This window comes from Pongo pygmaeus, chromosome X (genome assembly GCF_028885625.2).
Source record: "Pongo pygmaeus isolate AG05252 chromosome X, NHGRI_mPonPyg2-v2.0_pri, whole genome shotgun sequence".
Taxonomy (NCBI): domain Eukaryota; kingdom Metazoa; phylum Chordata; class Mammalia; order Primates; family Hominidae; genus Pongo; species Pongo pygmaeus.
In genome coordinates, this window is record NC_072396.2 from 128,992,069 (window position 1) to 129,010,581 (window position 18,513).

Here is an 18,513-nt window from a genome sequence, read left to right on the forward strand (position 1 = left end):
AGCATTTTGAAGTATGATGCATACATCAGTACACTTCCCTTCATATATTTTAACTCACATATTATTAGCTAGTTTGATATTTTTACAAATTTTAATGTAAAATTTATGCACAATAAAATGTGCAGTTTTATGTGCACATTTGCTGAGATTTGACAAATGCTGTCACCTATGCAACCCAAACCCCTATCAAGATGTATAACATTCCCATCAAGACAAGAAGTTCTCTTCTGTCTTTTCTAGGTAAATCCCTATTTCTATTCCCAGAGAAAACCACTATTCTGCATTTTTTTTCCACCATACACTTGTTTTGCCTCTTGTAGAACTTCATGCAAATGGAGTCAAGCTACTGTCATGTTTGAATTACTAAAGAATGATTACTGAGTGTTCATGACTATTGTAATATGGGCATTTTGTAAACAGTAGTAATGTATTCACATGGAGGGAGTTGCCAAAAACAAATAAATAAATAAATAAAATTACATATACTTCTTTTATACTTATACGACAAATAAATAAAAGTACTTTTATACTTGCTAAGTGCCAAGTGTTGTGCTGAACACTCATTAGTATCTCATTTGCTCTTTACTCTTATGAAATAGTCTATAATATTATTCTCATTGTGCATTTATAGAAATGGAGACTAAAAGAGGTTAAACAACTTGCCCAAATTCACCTAGCAAGTGAAGGACAGAGCCAGAATCAGAATCTAGGTCACTTGGGGTTCCAAAGTCCTTAATCTTTTTTTTTTTTTTTTTTTTTTTTTTTTTTTTTTTTTTTTTTTTTTTGAGACAGAGTCTCGCTGTCACCCAGGCTGTAGTGCAGTGGCACGATCTCACTCACTGCACTCCAGCCTGTAACTTCCAGATCTCACTGCACTCCAGCCTGTAACTCCAGCTCACTGTAACTTCCACCTCCTGGGTTCAAGCAATTCTCCTGCCTCAGCCTCCCAAGTAGCTGAGACCACAGGCTGCCGCCCTGCCTGACTAATTTTTTGTATTTTAGTAGAGACGGGGTTTCACCATGTTGCCCAGACTGGTCTTGAGCTCCTGAGCTCAGGCAATCCACCTACCTCAGCCTCCTAAAGTGCTAGGATTACAGGCATGAGCCACTGTGCCCGGCCAATCATTTTTTATAAACTTTTTTCTTTTCTTTTTTATCTTTAATTGACATATATAACAATTGTATATATTTATGGGGTCCATATGAGACAGGAATAATATAGGGTGGTTGCAGGAGAATAAAAAAATTCCAGGCAGCAGTTTCACATGATTAGAGGCTATGGGCTATTAAGACCCTGAAAAATAGGATTTGGACCAAGCTGGCTAAGACTGACTGGACCTAACATGGTGCGAGATTTGACCTAGGTTTCACCTCAGACTTCATTATATCCTCATTAACATACTAAATCACACAACCCACCAGCACCACGACAGTTCCAGAAATACCCATGTTTGGTGTAAAAATGGGTGGCACCACAGTTCCGATAAATCTCCACCTTTTTACAGGAATTTTCATGAATATTCTACCCCTTGAATAAACAAACCCCAGAAGGTAGCAGCTCCAAACCCCCTTGTGGGTGATTCTCTCTTGAGTACACTTATATTCCCTTTTCTTGAGTGTGTACATTTCCCTTTGCAATAAATGTCCACACTTTCACTATTTTCCAACTTGTCTTTGAGTTCATTCTTGCAACAGTGTCAAGAGCCTGGACACCAGCTGTGGCCAAGATCCCGCCAGCATTTGGGGACTTCCCCCAGCCTACCAGCATCACATAGTATTGTTTCAATACATATACATGTAGAGTGAGCAGATCAGGGTAATTAGCATATTCATCGCCTTGACCAAAGTCTTTAATCTTCAGCAGTCTACCGTACTATCTGGGGCAGTAAAATAACAAAACACATTCGAGTGCTACATTTTAATGTACAACAAAAAATTTCACTAAGCATAAAGCCAACATCACCTTGTACATGTAACGTGTGCACAAATGCATAAATTACTAACATTATTTTAAGACTGACTTCTAGCTTCCATATCTAAAGAACAAAAGCATATGTATTTAAAGGGATAAAAAAAACCCTGTATGAATGTTAACGGAAAATACCCACAATAGAGAATTTTGCTTCAGTATCATGAGGTTAAAAATGTTTTAAAGGACTGGGTTGCTGAGGGGAGTACAGATTCACAGGTCTTTCTGGAGGGCAATTTGGCATTACGTATCAAATGACTTTAAAAATGCCTATTCTTTGATGCAATAATTATGGCTATAGAAATTTTTCCTCAGGAAATGATGTGTATGACAATGCATATAAGAAGCCATTCATTGCAGTGTTATTTATGATAGCAAAAAATAAACATCTAAATGCCCAGTAATTGCTATTTCATTAAATAAATTATTTTATAAACACATAATATAGTACTACACAATCATTACAAATTGTGTGGCAAATGACTGTCTATTCACTGGGAAAAGTGTTTACAGATATTACCAAGTGAAAAAAGGCAGGCTTCAAAAGAGTATGGGCAACATTATTCAATTTTTAAAGGAAAAAAAGTACATATGTTCACAGGAAAATAATAATTTATGTTACCTTTGTATGGTAGGGGTATTTTCTGAACTTTTCTGCCTTGAGCTTGTATTGATTTTGTAACTAAGATAAAAAAAAGATTCATGAGTATTAGGGAGTGGAAAACATTTACAGGATAACACCAACCACAGGAATAGTTGGTTCCATTTAAGTTAATGTGATTTACTGAGCGCCTAGATGGGCCAGGCTCCAAGTTAGGCACTTTGTCTCCAATTTTGATCCTTATATGTCTGTGAAGTTGATACTATTATCCTAATCTTCTAGATGACTGAACTGAGACCCAAAGAGGTTTAGTAGGAGTAGAGTGGTGATAATAGTAATTATTATAATAATGTTAGTAAGAGATAACATTTGAGTGATCATTTTTGACAGGCATTGCTCTAAATACTTCACAAAGTATAATATTTAATCTTCATAACAACTTTATTACAGTCGATATCTCTATTTTACAGATGAGACGATCTAAGCACAGAGAGGTTAAGTCACTTTTCCATGGCCCCACAGCTAGTAATTGATTAAACTGAGTTTAAACTCAGACCCAGGCAGTCTGGCTGCAGAGCCACTGCTCTCATACAATATACTATAACATAGTGTATTGTTTGTGATGGGAATACAGGCCTGTTGAGGCATAGAATAAGTATGCTTTGTGTTGAATTTGGCATGAGGATGATGTTTAATTGAGCCACACTATTACGTTCCTTTTCTGACTAATAGCAAGAATGTGAGAATGGTGGCTACAGAATCACAGAGTTGGAAGGGACCCTCAGAAATCATCTAGTAGCCCATCCCTCTCATTTTGATGTTAGGGAAACTGAGGCCAAGAGAATGAAACTTTCTTACTTAAAAATAACATAGCTAGCTAATAGGCATGGATGAAACTGAAATGTGGGGCTTCCAAAATAGTGTATTTACACTACCCCATGCTACTTGACAACCACAGTCTTCACCAGATTAGCATCAGGTTCTAATCATCTGGGTTAACTGACCTGGGCCCAACAAATACTATCTGTTCAAACAGTACTACATAATACACATCTATTCTTCGGTATGTCAAATGTTCTTCTAGTAAATTTTAAAGACTGTCTTAACTATTTTGGAAGAATGGGTAAGCATTACAAAGAAACCACCCTTTAGTTGATGAGAACCTAAAAGAGTTACTACTGCTTCTAAAGGCACCTAATTTATCCCCAGAATGAAGAAACAAAATAAAAATAATAATAAGATTATGTATATTTTAATGAATAAGTGACTCTTAGTTGTCCTCTTTTCATTTGATTGCGCTGTTACTTTAAGGCTTTTAAATAACCTCCACTGCACCATAAAAAGATGAATTTCTTTTTTAATGTCTGCTTAACTCTCCCAGACTGTTTTTTTCCCCTTTGACCATTTCATTTACTAGTGAGCAAGAAGTGTAGCACTATATAGGCAGTGTAGTGATGTAGCCTCCCTACCTCCCCACTCCTGCCCTGTGGTTACTTTGGAGGTGACAAAATGTCACATATTACGGATTCGATACAGCAACACTCTGTTATGGTCCTATGGGATAAAGGAGAAACCCAGCAGAATGAGGTTCCTTTACTTCATGTTTGGAGATAAAATCTTCAATCTTTTGCATATTTATGAAGGAGAATAATTGGATTTTTGAGACAATGTAAGTGTTCCAATATGTTGGATATTGATTTGGTTTGGTATAATATTAAGAGGCAGAAGGAAGGAAAAAAAAAAAGACAGAGAATTGTTGGCTATTATGACGGCAATTACAAGCAATAATCAATATCCTTGAGCCCTGTAATTTCATCCTGATGTACACCAAAGGATTTCCAAATGCAGTTTCATAAGTAAAATATTACAGCATAATGAATAAATTCAACAGTTGCAGCAGAACAACATTTAAACTAATTTTTATTTGAGTGGAATCCAAATCACAGTTCTCAATGAGGGTAGATAATAAAATGAGTTCATGTACTAAGGTTCTTGTTTTCCTATTAACAAGCTCAGATTAAGATTCTGTGCTGAAAGTGATCTATACTTTGTTGTGCACCATGAAAAAGAGCAATGCAAATGATGTGTTTTGTCATAGGCTTTGCAGTCCATTGTTGGAAAGTCAAACTAGTGCCTAAATGTGTTTTCATAGTCCCTGAAAGAAGCAGGAGCATAAAGACAAATGCTCAGTGCTAGATGTTAGCTATGTGCTCATAAAATCAGATCATCTGTCTAAGCACATTGCTTTTCCCTGGGGACCTGAGGATATACTAAAATGTTGCTATCAATTTCATACAATTGGGTTTTTTTCCACAGAGCAAATGATAAAAAGGCAGTTCAAGAGTTTACGTGTAAGTAGTACTCTTCTTTGCATCTGTTTTAATATTCAAATTCAAATTTAAAAAGGAAAGGCAAGATATTACCAAAAGGAAATGGGCTTATAAAGAAATTGAAAAAAAATCTTCAAGAATGATGAGACCCAGTGGTGGTAAATGGGAATATAATAAATGCCCCTGTAAGGATTTTAAAATCATCTATAAAAATGGGGAAAATGTGCTCTCTATTTTTAAACCCCTCATACTACATAATTCTGAGGGTATCTGCTAGCACTAAACAATGTGATTTAATGTGGCACTTAAAATTCTATAGGAAACAGACAGAAATCTATGACTTTCTAACAACAGATGCATAAATAACCAATGATTTTTTTCTTTTACATCTTGTAAACATTCTTATGAGACACATATCTAAACCTATATTCCCTTAGCTATAAGCATCTGACTCATTTTTGTACCCAGAAGAAGGAATTCAACTTGCTTCCAGTAGAAGCTGAGGTTGGGTTTTTAAAAACAAGAAGACTAGAAGTTAATAGGACCAAACCCTATTTGGATAGCATAGTAGAATTTAGGTATTTTTCCTTTAAAAACAAATTATAAAATGAATTTTTATTGTGATAAAAAGCATATGGCATAAAATTTCGCATGTTAAATTTTTTTAGTGTATAGTTCAGTAATGTTAAGTATTATTGACATGGTTATAGAACAGATCTCTGGAACTTTTACTCCTTGCAAATCTGAAACACTATGTATAGCCCCATTAAACAATTATTCTTTCTATCCTCTTCCAAGCAACCACCATTCTCCTATTTGTTTCTATGATTTTGACTACTTTACATACTTCATATAAGGGGAATCATACAGTATTTGTGTTTTTGTGATTTATTTCACTTAACATAATGTCCTCCAAGTTCATCCATGTTGTAGCATTTGACAGGATTTCCCTCATTTTTAGGCCAAATAATATTCTTTTGTATGTATGTACCATATTCTGTTTATCTATTCATCCACTGATGGACACTTAGGTTGCTTCCACCTGTTGGCTATTGTGAATAGTGCTTCTGTAAACATAGAAGGTGTGCAAATATCTCTTTGAGATCTGCTTTCATTTCTTTTGGATAAATACCTAGAAGTAGGATTGCTGGATCATACAGTAGTTCTATTTTTACTTTTTGGAGGAACTTCCATACTGTTTTCCATAGCGGTTTCTACTTTACAATGCCACCAACCATGTACAAGGGTTCCAATTTCTCCACATCCTCACCAATACTTGTAATTTTCCTTCTTCTTCTTTTTTTTAATAGTAATGATTCTAATGCGTGTGAGGTGATATCTCATTGTGGTTTTGATTTGCATGTCTCTGATGAATAGGGATTTTGAACATCTTTTCTTTTCTTTTTTTTTTTTTTGGAGATGGAGTTTTGTTCTGTCGCCCAGGCTGGAGGGCAGTGGCGCGATCTCGGCTCACTGCAACCTCCGCCTCCCAGGTTCAGGTGATTCTCCTGCTTCAGACTCCCGAGTGGCTGGGACTACAGGTGCCTGCCACCATGCCCAGCTAATTTTTGTATTTTTAGTAGAGACGGGGTTTCACCATGTTGGCCAGGGTGGTCTTGAACTCCTGACCTCAAGTGATCTGCCCACCTCGGCCTCCCAAAGTGTTGGGATGACAGGCGTGAGACACCGCACCCGCCCTTGAACATCTTTTCATACGCTTTTCGGTATTTGTATATCACTTTTGCTTAAATGACTATTCATAGGTATTTATTCTCATGCCTCCAAAAAACACAAGAAAATGCCATGCTGGGTCAGCCCCATTTTCTTCTCTAACAAGAATACTTAGTGTTGTTTTGTGGAAAAGAGTCATTACTGGCAAAGATATCAACCTCAACATCTCTACTAACAACTATATAAAGGAGAATTTCATTTTATTTGCCCTGTGATTCTTTCTTTCAAATACTAAGCCACCTCTGTCCACATATTGCTTCTAAACCTCGGATGCCAAGTGTTGATAAAAATTCTATGCTCCGTCCACATCGTTCATAATTTTAAGAGCTTTTAAATGAATTTCTGGATACCTATCTAAGCTTTAATTATCCTAGGCTTAAGTCTTAGTTCTATAATATATTCTCAAATAGAAATACTCTCTAGTCTAGATCGTTACTATCGTGATTTGCAAAATTTTTTTTTTTTTTTGAGACGGAGTTTCGCTCTTGTTGCCCAGGCTGGAGTGTAATGGCGTGATCTCGGCTCACTGCAACCTCCACCTCCTGGGTTCAAGCAATTCTCCTGCCTCAGCCTCCCGAGTAGCTGGGATTACAGGCATGTGGCACCATGCCCGGCTAATTTTGTATTTTTGGTGGAGATGGGGTTTCTCCGTGTTGGTCAGGCTGTTCTCGAACTCCCACCCTCAGGTGATCTGCCTGCCTCGGCCTCCCAAAGTGCTGGGATTACAGGCGTGAGCCACCATGCCCGGCCGGGAGATCCTTTTTAAACCTTTCAGTGGTTATCATCCCTTCTCCTCTTTTATTCAGAAGCAATATCTGCCCTATCTGGTCAACTATCTCTGGATTGCATATTCCTTGAGGACAGGAAACAGTCTTAATTTCTAGGTACATTGTCTCTTACTTCAGAGGTACTCGATGAATACATATTGATTTGTATGATGCCTTTGCTTCTTCTAAATGGGTCTTGAATCACTATGCAGAAGGAACAAAGGTTGGGTAGTCTCAGGTAAGTGTTCTATTTGAGGGCAAATATTTCTTGGCTTGTTGAATGTAAAAACAACTATATGCGCTCATTTCATTTTCACATAATCTAAAATAAATAAATCAAAGAAAGAGTTGATTCACATTTCATGTCTTCTTGTGAGATATTTTAGTAATGAAAGAATTACTATTAATAAATATACTAGTAATTTAAAGATAATTGCTGTTAATGATAATGGCAACATCACTGTCCATTTACTGAACATCTATTATGTGCCAGGTACTCTGCTAAAGTACTTTATGTGCTTTTTCTCACTGAATCCTCACCATAATCCTATCAGGTAGATGATATTATCTGCATTTCATAGGTGAGGAGGCTGAGGATCAGATATTAGGATTAGATAAATTTCATCAGATTACACAATTGGTAAAAGGCAGAATTGGGAATCAACTTCAGTTTTGTTGATTGCTAGAATGTAAGCTACATGAAAGTAGAAATGCCTATCTTATTTATTACTGTATCTTCAGTGCTTAAAATGGTGCATAATAAACAGCAGGCACTCAATAATATTTTAAAATCCATGCGTGAATAATAAAACCCATTTACTTAACAACTGTGTACATATTAGCCTACAATATCACTCATAATATTAATCATTAAGGTAACACGATCTTCTTAATTCACCTGATCATCTGATATTTCTCTTCTCAAAGATGAATACATATAAACTTCATATTTCACTGAATATGTTTTTATGGAATTTGTTTTCAACTCTTAAAATTACAGAAATGATCAAATGATATCAGGAGGATACATACTTATCATCATTGTGAAAGTGAGGTAATTGTCATGGCTCCCAGCTTAGAATGTGGGGGACATCAGAAAAGTTTCATGCAGTACTGTACTGGACTTTCCCATGTCAATTAATATAAACATAAATATAAATTAAATATAACTAAATATAAATTCAACATTCTGTAACAGGATGTTTAGAGATAAATTGAAAGTAGGAGTAATGGCATAGATGCATAAATGGTATAGAAAGAATATACTACATATTTTACAATGTTTGATCAAGTTGCTTTAGTAGACCTCAAAACTAATTAAAATAAATAATTAATGCTTCTCTTCATAATAATGCCCTTTCAAGTCACCCTTTCATTCTCCTTCTCCAAGTTAGATCCATGTTCTGTTAACCCAACTTTAATTTAAAATTTGATATTAAAAAACTCTATATCAGTTGAAGGGTAAATACCAAATTAATATTTTCTATTAATGCAAATGTTCCTGTATTAAAAGGCTCAGGCCAATGTATAAAAATTATTTACTTAGATAAGTAAGCTTATCATATTTTCATTCTCTTTATATTTAATACTAATTTAGGTTTTGAGATAATGGTGTGGAAGCTATAATCCTTTTAAACTACAAAATAATGTGGAAAGCTATTGGTAGGTGAGCTTATCAATCCTCTTACAATTTCATACATTTTCCCTATGGAGGAATAATGGAATGCCACCCTATAGTTTTCAGTAGTTCATTCCCTAACAGAGACTAATCAAAATGGGAACAAACAGGTGACACAGGAAATACTTGTGACTATACATTTAAAAGTAAATCAGACTCTAAATTTCCTAGGACTTAAAAAAAAAGAAAACCCTTCATTTTGTAAAGAAACTCAATTACATTTCCCTTTGCTGAAAGTCAGTTCCCAATTTTACTCAACAGAGAAACCGATGATTTTATAAAATTGATCTTCATTGGTTACTTGGATTATTATGGTTATTTTTTTCTTTATACAGGAGGAGGTAGTGGGCAGAGTATTATACACTTTTATTACCTCTTTTTTCATCTTTTCTTTTCTTTTTCTTTTCTTTTCTTTCTTCTTTCTTTCTTTTTGAGACGCAGTTTCACTCTTGTTGCCCAGGCTGGAGTGCAATGGCGTGATCTCGGCTCACTGCAACCTCCACCTCCCGGGTTCAAGCGATTCTCCTGCCTCAGACTCCTGTTCATCTTCATTTTCTACAGACATGTATGTTCCTGGTTTATTTTACGAGCCAGTTGACATGATACAGTTTCTGTATCATTTATTTTTATTGAGTTATAATGTACCTCAATAAGGACATCTTATATAAAAAAAGTTTCAAATTAATTACAAAGAAGTACAAGAAGGACAGAGCCTAAGAGTTTCTCACTAAACACTTCAGGTTGAAAATCTAGATCATTATGCTAATGCAACTTTTGAAGGATCTTGATCAACATTTGGCTTTTATCAGCTTTTATTTCTTTGAAAGACTTATTCATACATGTACATTAAAGGTAAGAATATTTTATAATGTCATAAAATAACATAAGAAATGCCACTCAAATCAGTCCCTTAATCTATCCAGCATAACATTTTTCTTCTCTAAAGAACAAGCTGGCGAAACACATGACTGTCCTTTGAAATAGCCTCAAAATAAAACAGATAGCCAGAAGCAGAGACTGCTTCTCACCAACATCCATGTTCTCCTCTCTTCCTGGGCACACAAATAGACTACAATTTCCCAACCACCATTTTCGTTAGGTGTGGTCCTGCGACTGAGTTCTGGCTAATGAAATGTAAAGTGTGAGCAAAAGTGATGTTTGACACTTCAAGGCTTGACCCCTAAAACTTTCCACCCATGATCCCCAATCTCCTTCCTCATCCACTGGCTAGAAAAAAGCAGACCCAAATATGGAAGAAGCCTAGTACAATCGTTACAGGTAAATAGGCATGAGTGGGGCAGGAGAGGGCTCTCCCTATCACCCACTAGAAATGTCCATTGATGGTTTAGCAATTATTGCATTGCCTTTTAAACAGTGACAAATTGGCAGCTGGTGCCATTTCCTGATAGTCCACACCTGTTAACATCAAAATGTTAATTGAATGTAGGCCCCAAGGAGAGGCAACTTCCTGGACATGCACATGAAGAGACAAAAATAGCGAAGTATGATCCTCCGGGTACACGCCACTGGAAAAGGAAAGAAAGCCTCAGATGGGCATGTGTATAACTCCCTAAACACACTGGGTGTGCTCAATTCCAAATGGTAAGGAACGCACTGAGTATGCAGGAAGCCCACCCTAAGGGTAGAATCATGGGAAAGAGACGAGCCTATAAAGCCCTGGGATCAAAGTTAAAGGCACCTTTTTTTTTGCTCTCTTTTCTCCCTTGGACCTTCAGGTGCCCCCTTGAGTCTCCTCCAAGTAAATTTTCCTTTCTTTCCGTTCTGAAGACTTTTAAAATAAACTTCCACTCCTGCTCTGAAACTTGCCTCAGTCTCTTTTTCTGCTTTATGCCCCTCAGTTGAATTCTTTCTTCTGAGGAGGCAGGCACTGAAGTTGCTACGGACCCATATGGATATGCTGCTGGTCAGGGTAACTCAGATCTCTTCCACTGGTAACACATTCATTCCATGGAATATTATGCAGTCAGAAAATCCAAAGAATTGGTAACCACATAAGCATATTAGATATGTAGATCATTGTCTCTCAGCACAGAGACCTAGACAGGACATCCATGATCTCCCTATACCCACTCCCCACTGCCTGCAGCCATAGTTAATTGGACCAGAATTGGATAACCAAACTTAGAGGCAATTGTATTCTCTTTCTCACTCAGAAATCTAGACATAGACACACAACTGGGGAAGCCAAGATGCAAGGTCATGTTGAGCCAGAGCTGGATTTACAACATTATAGGGGAACAGACAAAGAAATCCCATCTAGAGTGAAGCTTGAGAATGGAGCATATCTCTAGAGAGAAGAAAAGATGAGACATCATCTGGTCCCAGAAAGAAATAGAATGATGGAGAGAGTTTCATCTTTCATTAGGCCTGGCTGTACTTGCTGTGTTTTTCTTTCACTGTGACATTACTCTGCATCTTAAAAAGAAACCTTTAAAAAGTTTAATTTAGTTTTACAGGTTTTCTGCTCCCAGTAACTAGATAATTTTCCATGTTGAGCAAGAAACAGAGTTCATGTATATAGTACAACCACAATTATGTGCTGTCCCCTCCCACACAAAACCAAAAGCAAAATACAACCCCAAATCCCCATTCCACAGACATCTGACCTAGAAGAAAACAAAAGGAAATCTTAATAGTAAGTATCTTTGGATGATGGAAGTTGTAGTTATTTTTCTTGGTGATTATCCGTGTCCTTTCTATTTTTGAAATGAAAGTGTACTACTTTTATAAGGTCCGTCATGACCTGGCCTCTGCGGGCCTGTCAGCCTCACTACTGCTATTGTCTCCAATGCCCTCTATACTTCTAGCCATCCTATGTTATGTGCATCTCCAAATGGGCCATTTTCTTTCAGGTTTCTGCGTCCTTGTAAGCTTTTTGCAAAGAACAATATCAGAAGAGCTAAGACATGCCCCCAAATAGTGCAGGTCTAAAGTAAGGCAGGAAATAGAGGATAAAAAGTGAACATAGGGAGAATGAAGAGTATAAGAGAAGAGAAAGGAACAGAGTAAGAAAGGAAATCTTACAGATAGATATGGCTGTCTTTGCAAGGTTAGAGGATTATTTGTTAGTTGCTTCAGGGGTCACTCTGGTCTCCTTTGCTATAGGTTGTTTACTTTTGATCTAAATAAATAGTCAGCAATGACACACTGTATTTTTCCATCTTTATGCATTACCAGAAAACAAGTCAATTAAGTATAGTACAAACAGGGTATATATTCAATGTGTCAAAAATATATTTCTCTTGCTTAAGACTCTCACATAGAAATGCAGGATATGACAAGTTAATTGGGGATAAAATTATATGAAGAGTTGCCATTGTATTAAAAGCAAAGCAATGCGGAGAGGCTCAGATTTAAATGGATGTAGTTTAATGGTTTCTATCCCAAACTATAAACTAGAGAATTGTCTAAACCTCTAACAAAAGCCTTGGAAGAAAGGAATAGGAGGAGGGAAAGATGGGAAGGGAAAAAAGAAATTAAGAGTTTGAAGGGTGGTTTGAGTAAAAAGTGAGCCAGCAACAATAGATTTTGTCTTACCAGTACCAGGACTAAGTTGGGAAACATCGATGGAAAAGAATGTTTCTCAAACTGGTTACAAAAAAAGTGTTTCTCAACAGGGGACCAACTGGTCCGTGGGGAATATTTGGCAATGTCAGTAGACAGTTTTGGTTATCACAACTTGGGGAAGGATACTACTGGCATCTAGTGGGTAGAGGTCAGATACGCTGCTAAACATCCTGACAGTCCACCTCCTCAAGACATACGTAACAAGAAATTATTCAGCCCAAAATGTCAATAGTGGTGAAGTTGAGAACCATTTGTCTAAAACTCTTCATCCAATTGGAACGTGAAGTTTTGAAGTATTCTACATCTCTATAGGAGAAAATCTGTCACTCTGTAAAGACTCCCAGAGGAAGATTTTCATGCCAGGCACTCCTGATCTTATCTTCCTCCCCAAGCTCACAGCTGTTCTTCCTTGATGCTCTATTTGCACTTGGGATTGGTCTATTATCCAAACAAATATCCTGAACCCTAGGGCCAGAGAGCATATATAACTCACTGATAATTGCCTCAAACATTTACCCTTACTGACCAAACAAGGAAATCTTTGTAACAATAAAAAAAATTGCTTTTTAAACTGCACCCCTCATGAACCTGTCATGAGGCATAAATCCAAAACCTGAACTGATTAAAATATGCAGAATATATAATAATCATAGCAATTGAAACAACATTAACTTCTCTTAGGTTAGGTCACTGAAGAAACAGTCAAATTCAGCTTTGTGCTGTGCTCTAAAGCTTAGTAACTACAATTCCACTTGAGCACAGGAGAATTTGTGGAAAGCAGGCCTGCCTTCCACTAAAATTTTCTCTCCCTAGTTCCCTGCTGTGTGGATTTGAGAGTGCAAAGAAGAAACACATTGGTTCACTTTAATTATTCAGGGACAGCACAGAGAGATAAACAAGGTAAGGTCAACGTCAAGAATATAGGGATTTCATGCACTCTGCTGACCTCTAAATATGCTTTTGTACTTGGCAAATATAATATTAAACCTGGACTTATTTTTTCTGTGCATCATTGTCTACCCTTAGAAAACAAATATCATCATGGATTCACAGGGTGCAGTATAGAAATGGCTGGTTGTAACTTAAACCAGATTATATTTTTATCTTTCAATAGGAAACATAATATGAAGCTGTATTTGTGTCATAGACTGAGAATGACAACATGAAGGAAGATATTGAAATTGTACTGCAGCCTCACAGTATGACCCAAGGCAGAGTAGACTTCTATACAAGGTGTTGCATCTTGAATCTCGTCACTATAAAGGTGCAAACCAAAAATAAAATTTGAAGGCCCCAAATCATCCGAATGGACCCCTCCTCTTGGCCAAGGGCATTTCAGAGTTAACCTGAAAATCTAATTCAAGCCATGATGGAAGATGGAGTCTAACATGCCTCGTTATATCCCTCCAGTGTTAACATCAACATAGACCTTAAGTCTGATAAGAAACATATACAGTCTATTTTCTCTAAAGCAGGCACCATCTGCATGATAAAACCTAAGTCTCCACAACCCCTTATTGTAGCCCAGACATTGTTTTCTACTAATAATTCTTTCAACTAATTGCCAGACAGAAAATGTTTAAATCTACCTATGACCTGGAAGCTCCCCACCTTGAGTTGTCCCATCCCTCTGGATCAAACCAATGATGTAAATCATACATGTATTGATTGATGTATTAAGTCTCCCTAAAATGTGTAAAAGCAAGCTGTACCCCAACCACCTTGGGCACATATTTTCAGGGTCTCCTAAGGCTGTGTCACCAGTGCATCCTTAACCCTGGCAAAATAAACTTCCTAAATTGACTGAGATGTGTCTCAGATATTTTGGGTTCACAAAGGGTTTTGTTTTAAAAATGCATTTATTTAACAAAATTGTATCAAGCACCTATTGCATAACAGGAAAAATGACTTCATAGACTAGTCTTGCACTGGCCTAACATTGCCTCCTTACCTATAGTTGCCTGCCATCATCACTACCCCTTGACAGAAAGGGAAGTGTGATGTCTTCTTCAGTTCTTCTTGCCTATAGGAAATTCAGAAAGAATCATGACTGCTCAACTTAAATCTATCTCACTTGTTTGGGGACCTCACCTGGAATTAGTAAACTTGCAATTAATTAGAATCCAACTAACTGGAAAGCTCAATTAAGCAGAATCCTACTAACTGGAAAGCTCAACTAAGCAGGATTCTTTCAGTGGAGGAGCAAGAGACATGAAGCAAGTCACAGAATGACAGAGATTGTATGTAAAGCCAGAAAGGACCTCAAATATCATTTAGCTTCATTTCCTCATCTGACTATTGAGGAAAATGAGGTTGAGAAGAAGAAAGGGATATCAAGGTTACATAGCTATTTAATAGTGAAATTGGACTTGGACTCAAGATTTCTAACTGTAAATCCAGTGCTTTTTCAAAAACTCACATGGGGCCATTAAAAATTTGCAACGGATATCCTGGGACCACTAGACATTTTGTTCACTCTACAACATCCCTTTATACCTAGAACACTTTACAATAACAACTCATGTTTAAATGGCAACCCTGATGTACTATAAGATTTTCAATTATAAAAGATTAAATTATGAACATTTGGATTAAAATGGAAAGTAGATTCATATTTAAGAATGATTTTCAACAAGAATGGCAATTTGTAAAAAGTTCTATTTAACCTTAAGCTAACCATCAAATCCAATTAACCAGAATGCTCCAGTTTCCTGGGCATTTAAGATTTTAATATAAATAGAACAAAAACTAGATTATATCTCCAGGCAGGGAAACTTAACCGAACCATAAATATTCACTGAAAGACAAAAAGAGATGACTTGGAGTTCTTTATATACCAGAGACAAATTGTTATAGTGCAAAGAGCATTGGATTGTTTGCACAGGACTTACATTCCAACACCAAATCTTGCTCCAAGAAATTTTAATAATTTAATAACACATGCTCCACATGAATGTGTTATTAAAATTTCCCAAGACTCAGTTATTTTACCATTAAATTGGGCATAGTTTCTATGATGTCTACTTTCCAGGGTTTACAGTTTGAAATGAGATAACTAGTGAAAATACTTTGGACAATAGCAAATTATGCATGCATACTTATATATGCACATGTGCCTATATGCGCGCACACACACATACATGCATACATATACAGTACATTATCAAATAGCTGAGCCTTTTGATTTTGACAGACAAGAAAAAGTATTTAGCTACAAGTGTATCTACTAAAACACAACTACCCACATTACCATAAAATTACCTAAGTTAATGATACTATTCACTATGGTAAATGACAAAATTTGAAAGATTAGACTGTCATAGATAAAAACAATTATTTTAGTTGAAAGGTGAGAAAAATATCAGATTGTGACTATTTTATGCCAGAAGAAATTCAATTTACTTACGAAGCTAATATCATGTTGTACTTGATATTTTGATAGTTTGAATTGGAAATAGTCATGTTAGCATCTATGCTGTCAATGCAAGCTCTGTGCATACATATGTCACTATTAAGTATCTTCTTCAGTAACAAGGGACTGCCTAGTGTTTTTTGTATGCCAGATAGAGATAAAAAGTTCGAGTTATAATTGTGTCTTGGCCAGTGACAGGTGCTTGCCATCGGAAATATGATGTATATTTGAGAACCAACTTTAGATAAGAGTGGGAGGATATAATATCACCTGTACTGTGAGAATACCAAAGGCAAACTTTTTATTTTATTTTAATCCTCATCCCAAAGGTGAGGATTAATAAATCCCCAGCTCGGCCAGGCGTGGTGGCTCACGCCTGTAATCCCAGCACGTTGGGAGGCTGAAGCGGGCAGATCACGAGGTCAGGAGATCGAGACCATCCTGGCTAACATGGTGAAACCGCGTCCCTACTAAAAATACAAAAAATTAGCCAGGTGTGGTGGCAGGCGCCTGTAGTCCCAGCTACTTGGGAGGCGGAGGCAGGAGAATGCCGTGAACCCGGGAGGCGGAGCTTGCAGTGAGCCGAGATCACGCCACTGCACTCCAGCCTGGGCGACAGAGAGAGACTCCGTCTCAAAAAAAAAAAAAAAAAAAAAAAAAAAAAAAAAAAAAAAAAAAAATCCGAAGCTCTATGTCCTTGTTGGGACTTGGCAACCTGGGAAGCCTGTACTGTTGTATGGGATCATGTTGTTTTCTTCCGAATTATGTGATTATCACTGCGTATTTCTATATACTTTATCATTAAGGCAACTTGATCTCTGACTGGGTCTGTCAGTTTCTTCTTGTCACTCACAGCACTATCCTGATGTCTAGTGTATACCTCCTCACTAATGTAGTTTCCCTTGTATTTTGCCTTCCAATTCATATGAAAGTTTTGCCCTGATTCAGTCTGCTCTCAATCTACTGTCCCATTTCAAAACCCTACTTTACCTTTTGTTTCCATTTTCTTAGCTCTTACCAATTCTTCAAATCCAATGCGGTATGTGGCTTCAATCTCACTACTGTACAGAAATTGGCTGCTTAAAATTTGTAATTGATAGAGTCAATGGTCTCTTCTCATCCATAGTTTATTTGATTCCTCTGTGATATTTGAAAATCATGATCACCACCTCCTGGAAATTTCCTCTTGTTTGTTCTCTTCCATGATTACTTTTCAATCACCTACGCTGGCCTTTCTCCTCTATGAACTCCTAATACATGAGTGTTGCCATGGTTTGGTTTATGGCTTTCTTTTACTCTTGCATAAAACTCCATCTAGGTTTTTCAATACTTACTATTATTACATTTACCTATGAAACTCTTAATTATCTACATCCATCATGAGCTCTGGAAGCAGACATATCTGGTGGTTTTTTTTTTTTTTTTTTGATGGAGTCTCACTCTGTCATTAGGCTGAAGTGCAGCAGCGTGATCTCAGCTCACTGCAACTTCCACCTCCCGGGTTCCAGCGATTCTCCAGCCTCAGCCTCTGGAGTAGCTGGGAATACAGGCGTGTGCCACCATGCCTAGCTAATTTTTGTATTTTTAGTAGAGACAGGGTTTCACCATATTGGCCAGGATGGTCTTGATCTCTTGACCTTGTGATCTGCCCACCTCAGCCTCCCAAAGTGCTGGGATTATAGGCGTGAGCCACCACGCCCGGCTGTAGCTGGGTTTTAACTGACTCCACTACACGTAACTGATGACCCTGCGGCATGTTGTTCAACATTTTTAAGCCTTAGTTTTAAGAACACTAAGTTAAAATAAATGTGACAGTTACTTGGAAAAATACTTGGCACATAGTAAGCATTCAGTAAGTAGTAGGAGAATATTTTTTCTCTATTTATTCCTTTCCTTGGACTCAGATCCATATTTTCAACTTTTTTTGATATTGAACATTTCAAACTAGATGGCTCACGTAGGTGTTCCAATATTTCCAAAATAATATGCACTGTCCGCTTCCATTAACTTCTGTTCCTGATTTCAGAAATCTACTCTATCTATAGTTCTCTGCTCACTTACTCTGTCCATGCATTTTGTTGAACGATATGAGCCAAGCACTGAGGGATCAACATAAGAAAAGGCATAGTCCTTTACTTAAGTTTCAGTGAGGAACAAAGACAAGTAAATAGAAGTTTTTGAGGGCAAATATACAATGAAATAAGGCATTGTGATAAACATATTGACAGAGTGTTAAGAGATCATAGATAAGGGGTTTCTATATGAAAGTTGAAGTGGGGAGGTTGCTATAGTCTGAATGTTTGTGTCCCTCCAAAATTCTTATGTTGACCATGTGCGGTGGCTCACACCTGTAATCCCAGCACTTTGGGAGGCCAAGACAAGCAGATTACTTGAGTTCAGGAGTTCCAGACTAGCCTGAGAAACATGGCAAAACCCC

The 18,513-nt window shown here is 37.1% G+C and overlaps 1 protein-coding gene across 2 annotated transcripts in view; it reads right to left on the minus strand.

Annotated features, from left to right (window-relative positions):
- Positions 1-18,513, minus strand: part of TENM1 (teneurin transmembrane protein 1) — a 498,370-nt gene that overhangs the window by 334,192 nt on the left and 145,665 nt on the right. The gene's annotated exons all lie outside the window — the stretch shown is intronic.